Genomic DNA, 17,462 nt, shown 5'->3' on the forward strand with positions numbered 1-17,462 from the left:
GTGAACTTTTCATATCTTTTCCAAAACTTTTCTGTATGAATTTAGAGAACTCAATGGCCTAGAGAACTTTATCTAGTTCTTTACTATCTCAAGGCAAGCAAAAGAGCAGCTGTCAGTCTTTTATCTCTTGTTCTCACTACATGACCAGTTCACCTCCTTCTCTGGTTATACATCTCTCTAGTCATGTCTCGAATGCCATTTTTAACTCCTTGTACTCTGGGATAGGACTGCCGTCATGATATTGGCCTTTATGTGAGTTTATGTCTCTCTGATTTTTACTTTACCAAATGTTGCTATTTTATACGACACTGAACAAAATTACAAATCTGTCACAGAGTCTTTTATAATTTTAATATGTATAATATCAATATAATATTTTTCTATATTAATTCAATATACAGAGAGATGCTAAGTTTGAGGAGAACATTTAAGGCTCTAGTTTTTGTTCTTCTGAGTCTAAAAAAATAAAAAATACAGCAAGTATCCAAAGAAGCTCTAATCACTTTGCCAATGTGATTGACAGTCTTGCTTATAATGACAATAAGCATCTTTTTTTAAAAAATAAGAACTGTGGATTATTATTGCCTGAAAGATGAAACATTCATCTCTGTTAAGCTCCTAATGTGACCAAAGCTTCTCAATAGATCATTCCATAACTCTTTCATCTTTAGAAGAGATAGTTATTTCAAATAATCTTTACTTAAGTAACAACAACTCTTTTCCCTCAGTATGTCCAGTTTCATTCACCCTGGGCTGGTACTCTAGTGCTTTTCTCTCCATTTGGAGTAGAAGAAATTGGAGAATTAGGAGCTCCTTTTCCCTGGTTCAGAAATGCAGCAGCTGATCCACAACCATGACAACCCATTCCAATTTTAAAGAGGAAAAGCAGAGAATAACTTTTTCCAGCTGAAGCTATTGGAAGATCTTAGACAAATGCAACTGACGCTCACTGAACTTCATCCAGCACACTGGGCCTAATTTCAGCTCAGCAAACACTGCCAGGGCATCTTTAATGAGCTCCTCTAACTCTTTGGTTCTTCCAGCCGTGAAATTAGCATCGGCCTTTAAAGAATCAAGGGCAGGTCCAAGAAAATCAGGCATTAGACCTAAAGGATGGTGAATCAATTTCCCTCCCCTTTTCTTTTGTTCATAGAAATCTGTGTTCCAGGGAAATCAGATGCATTTGGTGAAGGTAAATGACAGTGTGTTCTTAGCTACTTCCTGCCTATGGACCAGAGTTTCTCCATATGGAAAATGAGGGGTTTAAGCCGGGTGATGTCCAAAGTCCAATCCAGTTTTGACATTCTATGAGTCTATGACAGGGAGTATTGGAAGGGGAGAAGATGCCTAGGAAAACTCACTGACATACACATGTGTTTCAACTTGAAATTTTTTTTTTCATTCAATGAAATTCCAGTGATAATATAGAATAGGTACACAAGTGGTGAGCTTACCCTCTTCCTTCTCATAGTGATCTTTTTTCTGTGGTACCTTTAAATTTAATCTCTTTGCATTCTCTAGTTGCAAATGTGAAGGGGAATTGTCACAGTATTGCTTTTTATTTGCTGGAAAAATATGATAGAATTATGGAACCTTAAAGTTGAAGGGGATTTTAGGTATCAAGTTCAACTTTCTACTCCAGAAAGGACTATCCTCTATAATATCTCTGACAGGTTGCCATTCACATTTTGATTCAGTATTTCCAACAATGATGAAAACCCTCAATGTGGGGAGGGGGAGTACTGTCTTTAAGCCATACCTTCTTTTTGCTCCTTTCTTATGGACCCCATAGTGTCCATCTTCCTGCCACCAGGTGTGCCTATTTCCTTGTCTTCCCTTGCCCCCCTCCCCTAAACCTGGAACATCTGGACCTCCTGGAGAAAGAAAGTTGCTCACCCTGTTTATATGATATGGGAGTCAACAAATGTAATTGATCTGGTCAGGTAAAGGATGGCAGGCCTTATTTTCTGCTCTACCAACATATCCTTACTATGTCTTACCATGTGCCCTACTTCCATGCCCACCACAGAACTGAGCACTCGCTGTTTTTCAATTTACTGATTCCCCCAAAAGTCATCTTCAGCCTTGTAGTCTGCCCTGCCTAAAATGTCTTTTATATAATTGGAATGTAAACTCCTTTAGAGTAAGATCTGTCTCCTTTTCCTATTGGTAGTCAAAACACATAGCATAATGTTTGGTATATATTAGTTGTTTTCTCAGCCATGTTTGATTCTTCTTGACCTATTCAGGATTTTCTTGGCAAAAAAAAAAAAATTAGTTTGCCATTTCTTTCTCCAGCGTATTTCACAATTAGGATAAAGTGACTTGTCTGGAGTCATACAGCTAATACTCAGGGAGACGAGTCTTCTGATTCTAAGCCCTCTGTCTCTATCCACTGGTCCAGCTAGCTGACCCTCACATTAAGCTAGTCATCAGCTCACACTTGTAGGTTAATTTGTCTTCCTTCTTGCTGTCATTTGTCATCTCTTTACCATTTCATTCTGGTCTTATTCTTCTTTCTTTAAGGATAGCTTTGAAAAGAATGCCCCTTTTGGAACTTGGCTATTTTTCACAAGTTTTAGTTTATTCAAGGTTTTAGCTTTTCTGACACTATTCTTAACGTCTCATTCTTTCTTGAGTATCTATCTGCCTCTTCATTTATTTTTTTGCATGGAAGAGAAGCCAAGTATTAGTGGAGAGTACTGGGCTTGGTGTTAAAGATTCCTGAATTTGAATCTTCCTCAAACACTTATTTGTGTGATCTTGAGCAAGTCACAACTTTTCTAAGCTCATGTTTCCTCATCTATAAAATAGATGAGAAAAGAATAATAGCATCCCGGGCTTTCTGGGAGGGTTAGATAAAGTAATATGGCAGCTAGGTGTCTAAAACTCTGGACCAGGACTGGGAAATATTTAAGTTCAAATATATCCACTTACAGTAATATTACCTTGGGCAAGTTATTTAACTTTTTTCTGCCAAAGTTTCTTCACCTATAGGAGAATAACAGTCTACCTTCCAAGATTGTTAAGATAAAATATCCTTGCACAATTCTCCCTCACCCAAATCCAACTAACTTGTATATCATGGAATCATGAAGGACAAACAGCATAGATAAAATAATATTTATAAAGTGTTTTCCAAATGTTATCACTATATAAATACTAACTATTGTTATATATAAAGTGCTTCCTTAAATCATTATTATCAGATAATCCTCTGGCCAGAACTTAAAGATTATGATGCAGCCCCTGAATAATGATCACTCATTTAATTATTTCAAGGAACTTCATTTTCATCAGTTTGATTTTTCCTTTCACCTCCATAGATTTCTCTATGCCTTCCCCATCTCCAATGTCCTTTGTGTTTGCATTTATTTTAGCTGAAAAAGAAAATCTACTTTTGGTCTAATTTCCTAGAAGTGAACCTTGCTTAACTTAGCTATGCCAGTCCTCCGGTGATAAATATAGAATCAAGTCAGTAAGCATTTATTAAGTTCTTACTATGTGCCAAACACTATGAGTCTATCACTGTCTGATTCTTAAAGATTTTCTAGATGGATAGGACTTTCTAGAGCTTATGTTCAAGGGCATATAGCAAGATTATCTTCACTCCATGACAATAATAAGAAGTCATAGAGATAAAGCTTTTTAGAAAACATTTTCCTTACTATGTGACCTTGGGCAAAGTCCGTTCTCTGGCCCTCCATTTCCTTATCTGTAAAGTGAGAGAATTGAGCTAAATAGAGGTCATTTAGCACTCTTTTCCAACTAAATTGTGAACTCCTCAAGAATAGAGATTGGGTTTTTTGTGTTTGTTTTTTTTTTTTTTTATAGCCCCAGAGTTTAGCTCTGTGTTTGATAATAAATGCCTGTTGATTTGACTTACTCTCCATGAGCCTCAAATTTATTCTTCTGTAAAGAAGTTAGACTAGATGGTCTGTGAGGTGCCTTCAGATTTTAATCTATGACTATGAATTTATGAAAAACTCTGTGTAAGTAAATATACAAGATCTATTTCCACCAATATTATGTAGAACAGGAGACCAAGTTTCACAGACAAGAGGTTACTTGGCCCTAGTCAAAGCTAATAAATATCAGAACAGGGACCTGACCCCCAAATCCCAGTCTGTGGTCAATGTTCTTTCCATTAAGCTGATCTCCTTTTTCAAATCTATATTCATCTGAGTAGACTGTGAGCCTACCTTAATATGTCAGGTTTTCCATAAAAATTCCTATAAAAGTCTTTCTAGCCTTGTACAAAATAAAATCTTTGAGAAGTAGCAAGGTAGGCTAGAGGGATTATAAACAACTAGGTTATAATTTCTGAGCAGTTAATCACAAAAACCTCTTAATAGATTAGAGGCAAATCCTAGAGTTAAATCAGTAGTTCATTTAATGACATATTAAAAGCAAAAGCTCCAATTTTATTGACCATTGAGGCGACAGCTCAGGTTTATGGCTGTGTGTGCTCTGTATCCCTCCTTCCCAGCCCAAATTGGCAATGTGCTTTATTACAACAGTCACCATCTTTGTGTGAATTGGATAAAGCATGTTCCTAATGAATTATTTAATTTTATTTATCCATCCTTTTTGCTTTCACATAACCATCACTTCCAGATGTAGTACTCTACTCTAGCATAACTGATAAATAGCTATCTTTGATTATATTTTCAATTTCCTTTCCCTCATCCCTGCCCCACAACTCCACCACCTTTCTGCCAAGAGGATAATAGATATAAAGGGAGGCACCTTTTGTTATTTGTTTTCTGGGACCAAGATTAATCATTATGTTTAGTCAGAGTTTGGCTTGCTTCTGGTTTGATAAATTCTTGATGATAATTAAATTTGGATTCAATAAATAGAGTCTCAACTCCAAATCTCCGTGTCTTTCCATAAGTCGTAGGGCATTGCCAACATTTGGGGAAATAATCCTGCTTTCACTACTCTCTAACAAAAGAAAGAACTCACCAATCTTTGAGTATCCTTAGGAAAATGAGAGCAGAGAGAAAAATAGCCAGGGTGCACTGGAACAAATGAACTTGGTTTAGTTGGACCTTATTAGTAGATACGTAGTGAGACTGAGGTGAAATGATCAGGGTTTTCTATTCCACTACTCATATTCCAAATTGGCTGGAAAATTCCTGACTTTCTCTTCAGTAGAGTCTGTAAGTTTCTAGTATGGCCAGTTTAACAGGTACAGAATATTATTACCAAATCCCATTACTCTCATCGGGTTACTTGTATCGTTGACTTGGAAGGAGTTTTAATGTTTAAAATAGAAGTGAAACACTGACTCAGATCCTTAGCAGAGAGAAAATGCCAAATGTCCATTTGATGGTTTCTCTTGCAGAACCTAGGTATTATAGTTATTCCATATACAGGCTCACCTCATCCTCTGTAATAAATTAAAAAGATACATATTTTTTTAAAGCTAAGTCAGACTAAGCTTCATTATTATAATCAGAATGTCCAGAGCAAAGAAGGTAATAATCTCACTGTTCTCCATATTGGTCATAGCATATCTGGCTTATTGAGTCCAGTTTTAGGTGCCACAGTTTAATAGGGAATAGTGATAAATCAGAGAACATCTGGAAAAGGAAGATCAGGGAGATAATGACTTTAGAAACTATATTATGAGGATTGAACTAGAAATGTTCCACCTATAAAAAGAAAAGATACAAGAAGGTGAGAATAGGGCTGCTATCTTCAAATAATAAGATAGCATTTTGTTATTCTGTCTTGTCTTATCCCATTAGGAGATATCTTAGTAAAGATACTAAAGTGGCTTTTCTTTCTCCATTCCTTCTCCACTCATTTTACAGATGAGAAAACTGAGACAAATAGGATGGAGTGACTTGCCTAGTCACATAGCAGGTTAGTGTCTGAAAGTAGATTTGAACTCAGAAAGATGAATCTTCCTGACTTCAGGAAGCTTTATCCATTGTACCACATAGCTGCCTTTCTATAAAGAGAGCATTACATAGTGTGTTAAGGTTTTTGAAGCAATTTGAATTTATTATCTAATGCTAATTTGAAATGCTAAAATGAAGTCTGGATGGACATATATGAGGGATGTTTTAGAAGGGATTACAGGGTTGAACAGTAAGCTAAAGTGGATGACTTCTAAGGCCCCTTCCAACTTTATAATTATGATTTTACTGGATGCTAATTGGCCTTAAAATACAATACTTAAAATATAATACTTAAAAGAGAGCCACCAGTTAAAAATCTGCTTCCTCTGTGTAATTGTCAGACTCCAGATTAAATAGGGTTTTAAAAAAAAATTTACCATCATATTTATTTTGTTCCCAATTAATTTTTAATCCATCTCTACATGGACCTCATTAAATGTAATTTTATTGCATTATTATCTGAAAAAGGATGCATTTAATACTTCTGCCTTTCTGTATTTGATTATAAAGTTTTTATGGTCTAATTCATAGTTAATTTTTGTGTAGGTGCTATGTACTGCTGAGAAAATGGTATATTCTTTATATCCCCATTCATTTTTCTCCAGAGGTTTATCATACATAATTTTTCTAAAATTCTATTCACCTCCTTAACTTCTTTCTTATTTACTTTGTGGTTAGATTTTATCTAGTCATGAGAGAGGAAGGTTGAGATCCCCAGAAGTATAGTTTTACAGTTTCATCTTTAACTCATTTACTTCTTCACCAGATTTATTTTATAAAATGATGAAATCAGTAAAGCTTTATTGACTAATAGTATTATTTTCTAAATGAGGGTCTGGCCAATAATTCTGTTGGATTTTTTTTGTCACTTTTATCTCTATCCCCAAAATACCAGAATTGAAAAATACCTCTGAGGTTATTTAATCAAACCCTTTTATTTATATAGGAGCAAACTAGTATTCAGAGAAGTGAAATAAATTGTCTAATGTGATGACCATGTATTTAAAATCAGCCGGAGTCAGGAATTCAGGTTAAGGGAAAAATCTTCAATCTTTATTCTTTTTGAGATGAAGGAGATTGCAATAGCAATATGGGCAGCTGCGACAGGAAGCCAGCTAGCAGAGGTGAAGGGGGATTGCAGGTGAAGGGGGGTCGCGATAGCAATGTGAGCAGCTGTGTCAAGAAACCAGCCAGCGGTCTCTCTTTCTGCTTCCCTTTCCCCTCCCTTACCTCCACCCACCAAAATTGTCATTACTTATACAACACATCAGGACTTGCACAAAGAGTGGGTGGGGGCCATTCTTTCTCCAAGTATATATATTGATAGAGTTTGGTCCAATTACTATTTAGCCTCATGTACTTAGGACCTCAGTGTATCAACTTAAGCCTCAGCTCATTACATCTCCCTCTTTCTTTTGTTTTAGAACACAAGTAGTCATGCCATCCCTGACTCCTCAGGGAGGTCAGAGCCCCCAAGGGGAGGTGATCACACCCTCCCTGACTTCTCAGGAAGGGAGGTGAAAAGCACCAAAGGGAAGTGGGGGTTGCTAGCAGGTTTCTGGGCTAAAGAGTCTTATTAGAAACAGGTATGCACAAACCCATCAGCATGGGAGGTATTACACAGCACACAGCAATAACACAGAAGCTATTAATGATGACTCTCCCCACAGTCAGTGCAGGCTTGATGTGGTGTAACAAACATGAATCGTACACGCAAGTAATGGTATAACAAACAATATAAATCAACATAGTGTTGTAAAAGGTTGCCAGAAGTCCTAGAAGGAGGGTATGTAAACAGCAGTCACACATACGCCTTCTTCAGCACCCGATAGTCCAAAGCCAATCTATTGTCCATTGCTTCACATGTCAGGGAATCCAATGATCCTCCAAAGTTTTTGAAGTCCTGCAAAAGTCTTTTTATGTATTAGGGAATCCAATGATTCTAGCAGATTTTGAAGTCCTGTAACAGTCTTATCATTTCTCAGAAAATCCAATGATTCCTGAGGGCTTTCAAGTCTTATGTCTCAGAGAATCCAATGATTCTTGAGGGTTTTCAAGTCCTACAACAATCTTATCATGTCTCAGAGAATCCAATGATTCCTGAGGTTTTTCAAGTTCTACAACAATCTTATCATGTCTCAGAGAATCCAATGATTCCTGAGGGTTTTCAAGTTCTACAACAATCTTATGTCTCAGAAAATCCAATGATTCCTGAGGGTTTTCAAGTCCTACAACAATCTTATCATGTCTCAGAGAATCCAAAGATTCCTGAGGGTTTTGAAGACCAACAATTTTCTATGTCCATGAGTCAAACGCCATAACTGCCACGCTCTTTCAATGGCGAGCACAATCAGCAAGAGAACCACCCAATATTTCTTGGGTCTTCTCCTTCGTTTCAAGGGTCTGCTCTGTCTCTCTGCGATGGACAAGGCGAATATGGCATTGGCACCCATTTGATTTCTTCTCCTCCTGTAAAAATACAAGCAAATCCTCTTCCCCAAGCAGTTAACCTATCTAATTCCCTTCTATTTACCACTTTCTGGATCTCTCCACATCACCTGGTGATTATCTAAAGATTGTGGAGCTGTTTGCAATGGACACTGCCCTGTTGTGTTAAAAGGCCTGTAACTTCCCCAACTGTAATCCTGATTGCTTTTCTGTTAGTTGATGACATCAGAGTCCTGAATTTCTAAAGACTCTCTGGGTGTAACCTCAGTTGCTATCATGCCCCACCTATCTTTTGATTGATACCTTGAAGCTGGGCTCTGCCTCTTATTTCTCTGGGTCAATCTACATTCAGAAGCCCAGTGAAAGCCTCGGTTACATTTTGGACATGGGGTTTTGAGTTTTATTCTCTCAACCTGTCTTCTCATTCTATCTCCATATCTTCAATGAGTTCTCAAATGTTCAACTTTTCCACACTGAAAACATCTATGAGTTTCTCTAGAATTCTTTTCCCAAGAAGGGACCCTGTCTTTCCATATTCAACATTGTTTGGGTATAAGAAGCATTTGTGCCCACTGTGGCACAGCATCTTATGAGCTCCTCTAAAGGAGCATCCTTGTGCAGTCCTAGTATAATTCTTCTGCAAACCTCATTAGCATTTTCCTTAGCAAGTTGCCTTATCAAAATGTCTGTTACTGCATTTTCCCCATTTGTTCTTGTGATAGTTGTCTGCAAACATCCCACAAAGTCAGAAAAGGGTTCATTTGGCCCTTGTGTTATTTTTGTGAAGGCCTCACCCTTGTCATCTTTATTGTGGAGAGAAACCCATGCTTTGATAGCATTAGCAGCAATTTGCTCATATGCTGCTATAGAATAATTAATCAGTACTGCGACATCTGCATAGGAACCTTCACCTGTTAGTAATTGCAGCATGAACTCCACTTTGACTATTTTGTTGGTCTTGTATCCTACAGAGCTCACTACATTCAGAAAGCCACAAGTAGTTTTGTCCAGGTTCTAGGCATACCCTTGCTATAGATTTCCAGTCATTAGGGGTCAAGATTTCAAAAGCCAAATTCTGTAATAACATCTTAACATAAGCTGATGTAGCCCCATAAAGAGTGCAAGCCTTTTTCAGGTCTTTAAGGATTTCTATATCAAAAGGAGCATATTTTCTGCTTTCTTGACCTGAAGAATTAAACTGTTGAATTACAGGAAAAATGTGGTGTTGAAATTCCAATACATCTCTCCCTTCCGCTTTGGCCTTAATTAGTCCCTTTTGCAATCAGTGGCTGAATGCTGGCTGGAGGGGGGGGGGGTGCTGGCGCTGTCACTGCTCCCCCCCTCCCCCCCCACTACTCCTCCTCCCTCCATCCCGGAGGGTGGAGTTGATGGAGGAGACTCAATTACCTGCTCCTTAGGTGGGGCTGAAGTTGCCTCAGATTCACCACACCCTTGAGCCTTACTTGCCCTGTGGGGATATGGTCATTAATCTGTTCTTTGGCTTCCTCCTTTATCTCAGGCTTCCCCATTTGGCTATTCCTAGAGCTTTTCTTTTTTCTATAACTTATAGGGTTCTTTAAGGCCAACTGTATTATATTGTATAAATAGAATGCCTTGATGGAAATTGAACAAGGACCATTTTCGTTGTAATATGCGGAGAGCTGTTGCCCAATTAATGCCCAATTATCTGGAGAGATTTGCTCTTCCTCTAAGAACCAAGGGGAGGTGCATTTTAATGTACCCAGAAGTCTAGCTATCTGTTCCCAAGTTATAAGTAGCCCTTGTCCTTCTATCAGCTTAAGCATACTTTCTATAGTGCCACTTTTGGGTGGGGGTGGAGAATCTTTTGCTAGCATCTGTCCCATTTCAGCCAAAAAAGGTTACTAGTTTAGTCTTTAAGAAAATAAGTTCCCTGTTCATCTATTACAATACTCACCTAAGTTCCTGATCACTGGAGACTTCTTCAGTGAAAGTAGGGTTCTTGGTTCCCATGCTTGGGCGTCAAATGTGATGACCGCGTATTTAAAATCAGCCGGAGTCAGGAATTCAGGTTAAGGGGAAAATCTTCAATCTTTATTCTTTTTGAGGTGAAGGGGGAATTGCGATAGCAATATGGGCAGCTGTGACAGGAAGCCAGCTAGCAGAGATGAAGGGGGATTGCAGGTGAAGGGGGTCGTGATAGCAATGTGAGCATGTGTGTCAAGAAACCAGCCAGCGGTCTCTCTTTCCGCTTCCCTTTCCACTCCCCTGCCTCTACCCAGCAAAATTGTCATTTCCTATACAACACATTAGGATTTGCACAAAGAATGGGCAGGGGCCATTCTTTCTCCAAGTATATATATATATATATATATATATATATAAATAGAGTATGGTCCAATTACTATTTAGCCTCATGTGCTTGGGACCTCAGTGCATCAACTCGAACCTCAGCCCATTACAGTCCAAGATGCCTATGGAGGGAGGAAAAAGGACAAGAGATAGTATTTATATAGTGTCTATCATGTGTGCCAGGAAGTATGTTAAGTACATTTTTTTTTTTTGGAACAAATAATAGCTCATTTTATCCTCACAACAAACCTGTGAGGTAGGTGCATTTTTTATTTGAGGAAACTGAGGCAAACAGTTGTTAAGTGACTTGTGCAAGGTCATAGAGCTAGTAAATCTTGACAGTTAGATTTCAATTCAGGTCTGCCTGACTCCAGGTCCAATATGCTCTCCACTGTGATATTAACCGACTCTAATTATGGTTAATTAGTGTCAGAATCAGGACCAGAAATTGGTTTCACAGAGTCACAGATTGACCTTCTTTTACAGAAGAATTAAACTGAAGCCAAGCTTCAAATCTGGCCCCAGATACTTACTAGTCTGGAAACATCATATAACCCTGTTTGTCTCAGTTTCCACACCTCTAAAATGAACTGGGGAAGGAAATGGAGAACGAGTGCAGCATCTTTGCCAAGAATACCCCACATGGGGTCACAAAGAGTCAGACGCTACTGAAATAACTGAACAACACCAATGACTTCATAGGATTGAAATGAGGAAAAGTATTTTGCAAATTGTAAAGCTCTAAAAATGTGAGCTGCTTTTATTATCATTGTAAACTGTGCCTCATCCATATAGCTATTATCTAGTGCTCACTCTGGACTGAGATAAACAAGCCTGGAACGAGTGAAAAACTTGGAAAAGTGTTGGGGACAAGTACAATCCTCTCCTGCTTCAATACAAGAGTGTAAGAGAGAAAACCAATAATGCAACAAACCAGGCAGGGGAGAAAATATTCTGAGAACATGAACAACAGACCCAAAGATTTGTTAAGGATGATTAATACATGTTGAGACATGTGCATTATCAATGGTAGTGTAAGCATTAGAGTGTGTGTGTTCATGTGTGTATGTTTATGTTATATGTATGCTTGTGCAAAATCTGTGAACCTGTGGAGGGAGCAGAGATTTTTTTGTCAGTGGTCAGAGCTAAAGAAAAGTGTGTGTGTGTGTGTGTGTGTGTGTGTGTGTGTGTGTGTATACATATATTCTTCTCCCTATAAATGTGTATATATACATAAATATATACACATGTATACATACATAGATTTTTTTCCAACAATGTTTCTTCAAGTCAAGTCAATGAGCATTAAGCACTTACTATGTGCCAGACACTTTGCTAAGCACCAGGAATACAAACATAAGAAGAAAGCAATACGGTTCCTGCTCTCAAAGAGTTTATATTTTAATAGGGGAAGACAACAATTAAAGAAAATTGAGGAGAGATTTCTGATATCTTGCTCTGGGGCATTTTTCTACAAAATGGTAAAGAAAATCTGAAGAGCAAGATGTGCAGCCTAGAGAGAAATAATAATATGGCTGTCCTGAGTGTTTTCTTTATAATGGAGGCTCTGAGAAGAATTAGCCAATCAGATGAAGATGCTGCAGGGGTGGGGTAGGGAATGGGGAGGGCATGGTAGGTGCTTCCTAGGATTGGGGATCATGAAACAGGAATCACAGAAGAAAATTCAAAGATAGAGGAGAAAATATTATTGAAATGGTTCAACATCAGGACAAGCTTGGGAGAGGGAGGGAAATGGGCCCAGAATCAGTTTTGACAGATTGAGAAAATATCAAGGAATCATGGGATATCCTTAAGGTCAGTGGAGAAATAATTTGAGGGGAGTAAGAGAGAAAAAGAGGTAGAAGGTAAAGATTGTGGTAAATGAATGGAATTTCAAAGTTCAAGACCATCGGAAGGGAGTTCCCTGAATCTTTCCCTTTCTGACCTTATGCTTTTCGAACTAGTCTGTGTTGTGGTTTGGAATACTATCCCTACATCCTTATACAGTGGTTCTTCCAGGCTTTATGCCTAGAAACCAAGCATCTAGGGCTTTAAATTGGAGTTTCATGGTATAATGGGAAAAAATACTGTTGAATTAATCTAAAGGTTTAGATTCAATTCTAGACTCCATTTCTTTTGTGCTTAGTATGATAACAACCTCTTGGTGCCTTAGTATTTTCACCTAGAAAATAAATTCTGATTTAACCTCTTCACAGGGTTTGTATGCTATAACAAGCTATATAAGTGGGAGTTGTCAGTTACTCAAGCAGGACTCCTTTTTTATTTTATTTTTTATTTTTTTGCTGAGGCAATTGGAGTTAAGTGACTTGCCCAGGGTCACACAGGTAGTGAGTATTAAGTGTCTGAGGTCAGATTTGAATTCGGGTCCTCCTGACTTCAGGGCTAGTGCTCTATCCATTGCAATATCTAGCTGCCCCAGGGGTCCTTTTTTACACCCCTATATGAAGTAAGAAAAATGGGATAACAGAATCTGAGATTCAGAGGGCCAAAATCCAGTTAGCTAAGTTGCGGATTCTAATTAAAACCCAAATCCTTAGGCTCAATTCAATAAGAATTTTGTTCATCGCCACTCTTCCAAAGTATTCTACTTTTTCCAGTTGCTTCAATAACTTCTAAGTGATTATTGTTAAATCATCACAAGATTCTAGAATTCAGAACTGGATGGGACTTTATGGTCACAGACCTAGAAAGAAGCCACAGAGGCTCATCTAGATTGATCCCTTCATTTTTCAGATGAAGAAAATAAGGTCCATGGAAGTTAGGCCTATGGACTTGCCCAATGTTATACCAGTAGTAAATTTTGAAGGCCATGTTTGTACTGCTTTGTCTCTAGGGCAAGTTGACTAGAGGAAACTGTCTACTGTATCAACTGCCTGCTGTACCTCATTCTTTTTATAGATGAGAGGACTGAGTCTCAGGGTAGTAAAGTGAGGGCTCATAATCACATAGGGAGTAAATAGGAGAGCAAAGATGTGGACTAGTCTTCCTGAGAGCTGATTTTTGAGAGTCTTTTCCAAATATCTGTGGTACCCTCTGGGAATCTCTCTTAACTTGCTTATACTTCAGCTTCTTCCTCTGTAAAATATAAATAATATTTCTTATATGGACTTGAGGTTACCTTCTTGGGTTAAAGAAAAGTGCTCTTTAATATGTACTGGCTATACAAATTAGAATTACTTGTTAGTACTACTGAATTCGTGTCATGAAACCCTTGTGAGAAGATAGTATTTTGACACACCAAGTGCCATTCCCACTGAAAAAGCAGTAACAAGTTTCTTCATTCATCTGAGCCTGGCAGGGAAGCTGAGAATAGGGAGCCAAAATCAATTTCACGTATCAACCTGTTAACAACAGCCAAAAGAACCAGATAACCTACTTTTCTGGGAGCCATCTGGCAGAACTCCTTTCAAATAGCAGCAGCAATCACACAGTGGCTCTTATTGCAACACTTCAAACGATTTGTGGTTTTATCTAAGTGGGCCCTCCCTTAACTGGAGATCACAACCCCTCCAGGGCCTTAATGGGCCCACTTCATGATTTCCTGCAGCCAAAAAAATCTAATAATCTGATATCTGCCCAGGCTCTCTGAATTCACTTGTTCTTAGACAGCAGTATGGCCATAGAAGCATTGCTTTAGAACCAAAAGGGAGAAGCCACTTCCCCATCTTGCTCTCCATTTTTTCATCCGCAGAATGGGGGAAGACTGGATGAGAAGATCACTGAGAGAATGGGAATTTGAATCCAGATCCTCTGACTCCAAGTCCAGTATCAGTGCTATGTTGTCCCCTACTCCTTGGTTGGACCTATATTTAAAACCTTTCCAGTGAATCTGGAAATTAGTCAATAAACATTTATTTTTAAATTATTAATAAATAATAAATTAATAAATTCTTTTTAGAATTGGAATATAAGAATACTGCAAAAGATCAAGCTATATCAATTGATACAATGCATTCTTTTTAAAAAAATCTGTATTGCAAAGAAAATAAAAATAGGATTGAAAATTTTTATTTCAAAGTAAAATGATAATAAAATGTTTGCATTGATTGATAGGCCTGGTCCTTGTAGTACCAGGAGCTGTGTTAAACATTAGAGACACAAAGCAAGACAGATACAAGATCCCTGCCCTTAGGAAACAAATAAGTTAACTTATGGTATGTTTTACAAACTTAAAGTGCTATGTAAATACTAACTTTAATATTATTATTAATTGCCATTTATAGTTAAAGAATAACATTAAGTGAGGGAGACAGTATAACAGTAACTATGTACACACACACAGAACAGGGTTGATGGAAAGTAATTCCAAAGGAAAGGTTTGGTTGGATTCTGCAGAGTTAGAGAAAACTGGTTTAAGCTAAAGTTATTTAATTTATCTTCAGTACATAATGAATTATCAAAAGAAGATTTGAATGAAGGAATAGTGGCTCAAAAATATTTTTAAAAAATACTTTCTCACAGACTTGGAGATGTCACTTAAGGGAAAATAAAGGAAGAAGGAGTCTTTTTGAAAGCACTTTATTCTCCATCCTGCTCCAAAAAGCTCCCTAATCCTAACCCTGCCTTTTTTATTATTGGTGTCTTTATAGAGTAATTAAGTCAGTTGCTCCCTGGCAAATGATGAATAATTTTTCACTTATGCAAAAACAAAAACAAAAAAACCTCCCCTTCTCCTTCCTTTTCGCTTCCTTCTTTTTTATCTCCTGCCTTCTCTTCTATCTCTTATGTTTCTTCCCTTTCTCTTATTTTCCCTTCTCTTTCCCCTCTCTGGTTTTGTTCTCTTTCTGTTTTCTCTCCTTTTATCTTTTCTTTTCTCATATCTTTCTTTCTTTCTTTCTTTCTTTCTTTCTTTCTTTCTTTCTTTCTTTCTTTCTTTCTTTCTTTCTTTCTTTCTTTCTTTCTTTCTCTTTCCTTCCTTCCTTCCTTTTTCTTTCTTTCTTTCCTTCCTTCCTTCCTTCCTTTTTCTTCTTTCCCTTTCCTTCCTTTTTCTTTCTTTCTTTCTTTCTTTCCTTCCTTCCTTTTTTTCTTTCTTTCCCTTTCTTTCCTTTTTCTTTCTTTCTCTTTTTCTTCCTTATCATTTCCTTATACTTTATCTTTTTTCTTCTTTCCCTTTTTTCTAGCCTTATTTCTCCTTTTCTCTTTCCCCATTTCCTTTTCTATTTTTCTTTTTTCCTCATTCCTTTCTCTTCTCTCAATTCATTTTATTTCTCTTTTTCTCCTCACCACTTTTCTGTCTCTTTCCTTTTTTCCTTTCTCCTCTTCCCTTTTTCTCCCTTCAGTTTTTGTCCAATAAGATTAGTATGTTAAGTGTGATTATACTAGTGATTTTTTTTCCCCTCTTAACAGCCAGCTCATGATATAGAAATCTGTTTTCTTGGAGAGGCTTCCTGTGTTGGCTGAGATAAGTTTTTGGGACAATCTAGGGCAACCAGTCTCTGATTGTCATTACACATTCCTTCAGGCTTAATCATTCAACAAACAAAAATTCAGGATGAAATTTAGTGCAAAAATAAGTTGCCAGTATAGGAGCAAGTCAGCTAGCCATATGACGGGCATAAATTTGACACTGTTTAAAGAAGTTCCTGCTTGTATAGGGATTGAAAACTCTTAGAATCTAACATATATATTAATGGCATTTCAGAATAGTAAATTGCATTGTTATGTTATATGCCTCTGAATTGAGAAGGAGTTGCTGCTACCCATTGAAATACATATGGCTGGTTTCATAACTACAGTATTTGGAAGAGATGTGCCAGACTGTTTTTTTTTTTTTTTTTTTTTGGTTACATAATAATGCCTGTTCATTCTCTCTTAAATTTTTTTTTCAGATTGATTGTCCTGATGTGCACTTGAGAGATCTTGGTGAGAGAGGTCTTCTGCTGATGTGGTAAATTTATGAGATTAGACTCTTCACAACCCTTTGAAAGAAAAGGTAATTTTATTTCATTTGCTTTGGCTTAGGAAAAATGATTCAGGCACCTGTGCCCCACAGTGCAGATAGCAGGTCATGACCAAGTTCTCTATTGCTTCCATAATAGCCTGTAAAACCATGCCTTGCAATACCCACCCCAGACAATCTTTATTTCCTGTAGGCCTATTTGAAGTGGCAGGAAACGGTGATTTCTACAAATAAATAATGTAGGGAAGGGCCCTTGGCCAAGACTTGAACCAAATCAAGCCCATTCTTTTCTGTACTGCAGTCTGTTTTAAGGGTGGGAGGGGATCAGAGGGAATGAGAAGGAAGAAAAAACCTGGGGTGGGGGTAAGGAATAGAGATTGGAGAAGGTAGAGTATATTCAGTACAAATATTCACATGCCTCTACATTTCCTGGTTTTGTCTGAACCTGGGAACAGGCACCATACCACGAGGAAGACTGTTTGCTCTGAACTTTAGCCAGAATTTGCCTCATGAGATTCCAGTCTGATTTCTAGACAAAACAGGTGCCAATAAATTAGATTCTCATCTTGTCTGAACCAAACCCATCTTGTTTTAAGAGTCTATCAGAAGTTCAGTAGCCCTGTGTTATTTGCTGAGTGACATGTTACTCCTTTTACTCACTCTCCCAGCTCCACCCCATCTCTTACAATGGCCCCATGGGATCACTTAATGTTCTCCCAGCAGTGCTGGGGAAAGGGAAGCAAGGGAAGGAAGGTCAGTCAGCCCACTGAGCTCCATTGCTGAGGCTGCTCCAGTTACCATCCCCTAGGCTATTGTAAACCTCCATTTTCAGACAGAGTGAAAGACTTGCC

The 17,462-nt window shown here is 37.8% G+C and overlaps 1 long non-coding RNA gene across 1 annotated transcript in view; it reads left to right on the forward strand.

The window, feature by feature from the left end:
* The window catches only part of LOC127551435 (uncharacterized), a 129,119-nt gene that overhangs the window by 95,829 nt on the left and 15,828 nt on the right, over nt 1-17,462 (forward strand). Inside the window, exon 4 of the long non-coding RNA XR_007951087.1 lies at nt 16,541-16,644. This is a non-coding gene — a long non-coding RNA (uncharacterized LOC127551435). The remainder of the gene's footprint in view (nt 1-16,540; nt 16,645-17,462) is intronic.

Source organism: Antechinus flavipes, chromosome 2 (genome assembly GCF_016432865.1).
Source record: "Antechinus flavipes isolate AdamAnt ecotype Samford, QLD, Australia chromosome 2, AdamAnt_v2, whole genome shotgun sequence".
Classification (NCBI taxonomy): Eukaryota; Metazoa; Chordata; class Mammalia; order Dasyuromorphia; family Dasyuridae; genus Antechinus; species Antechinus flavipes.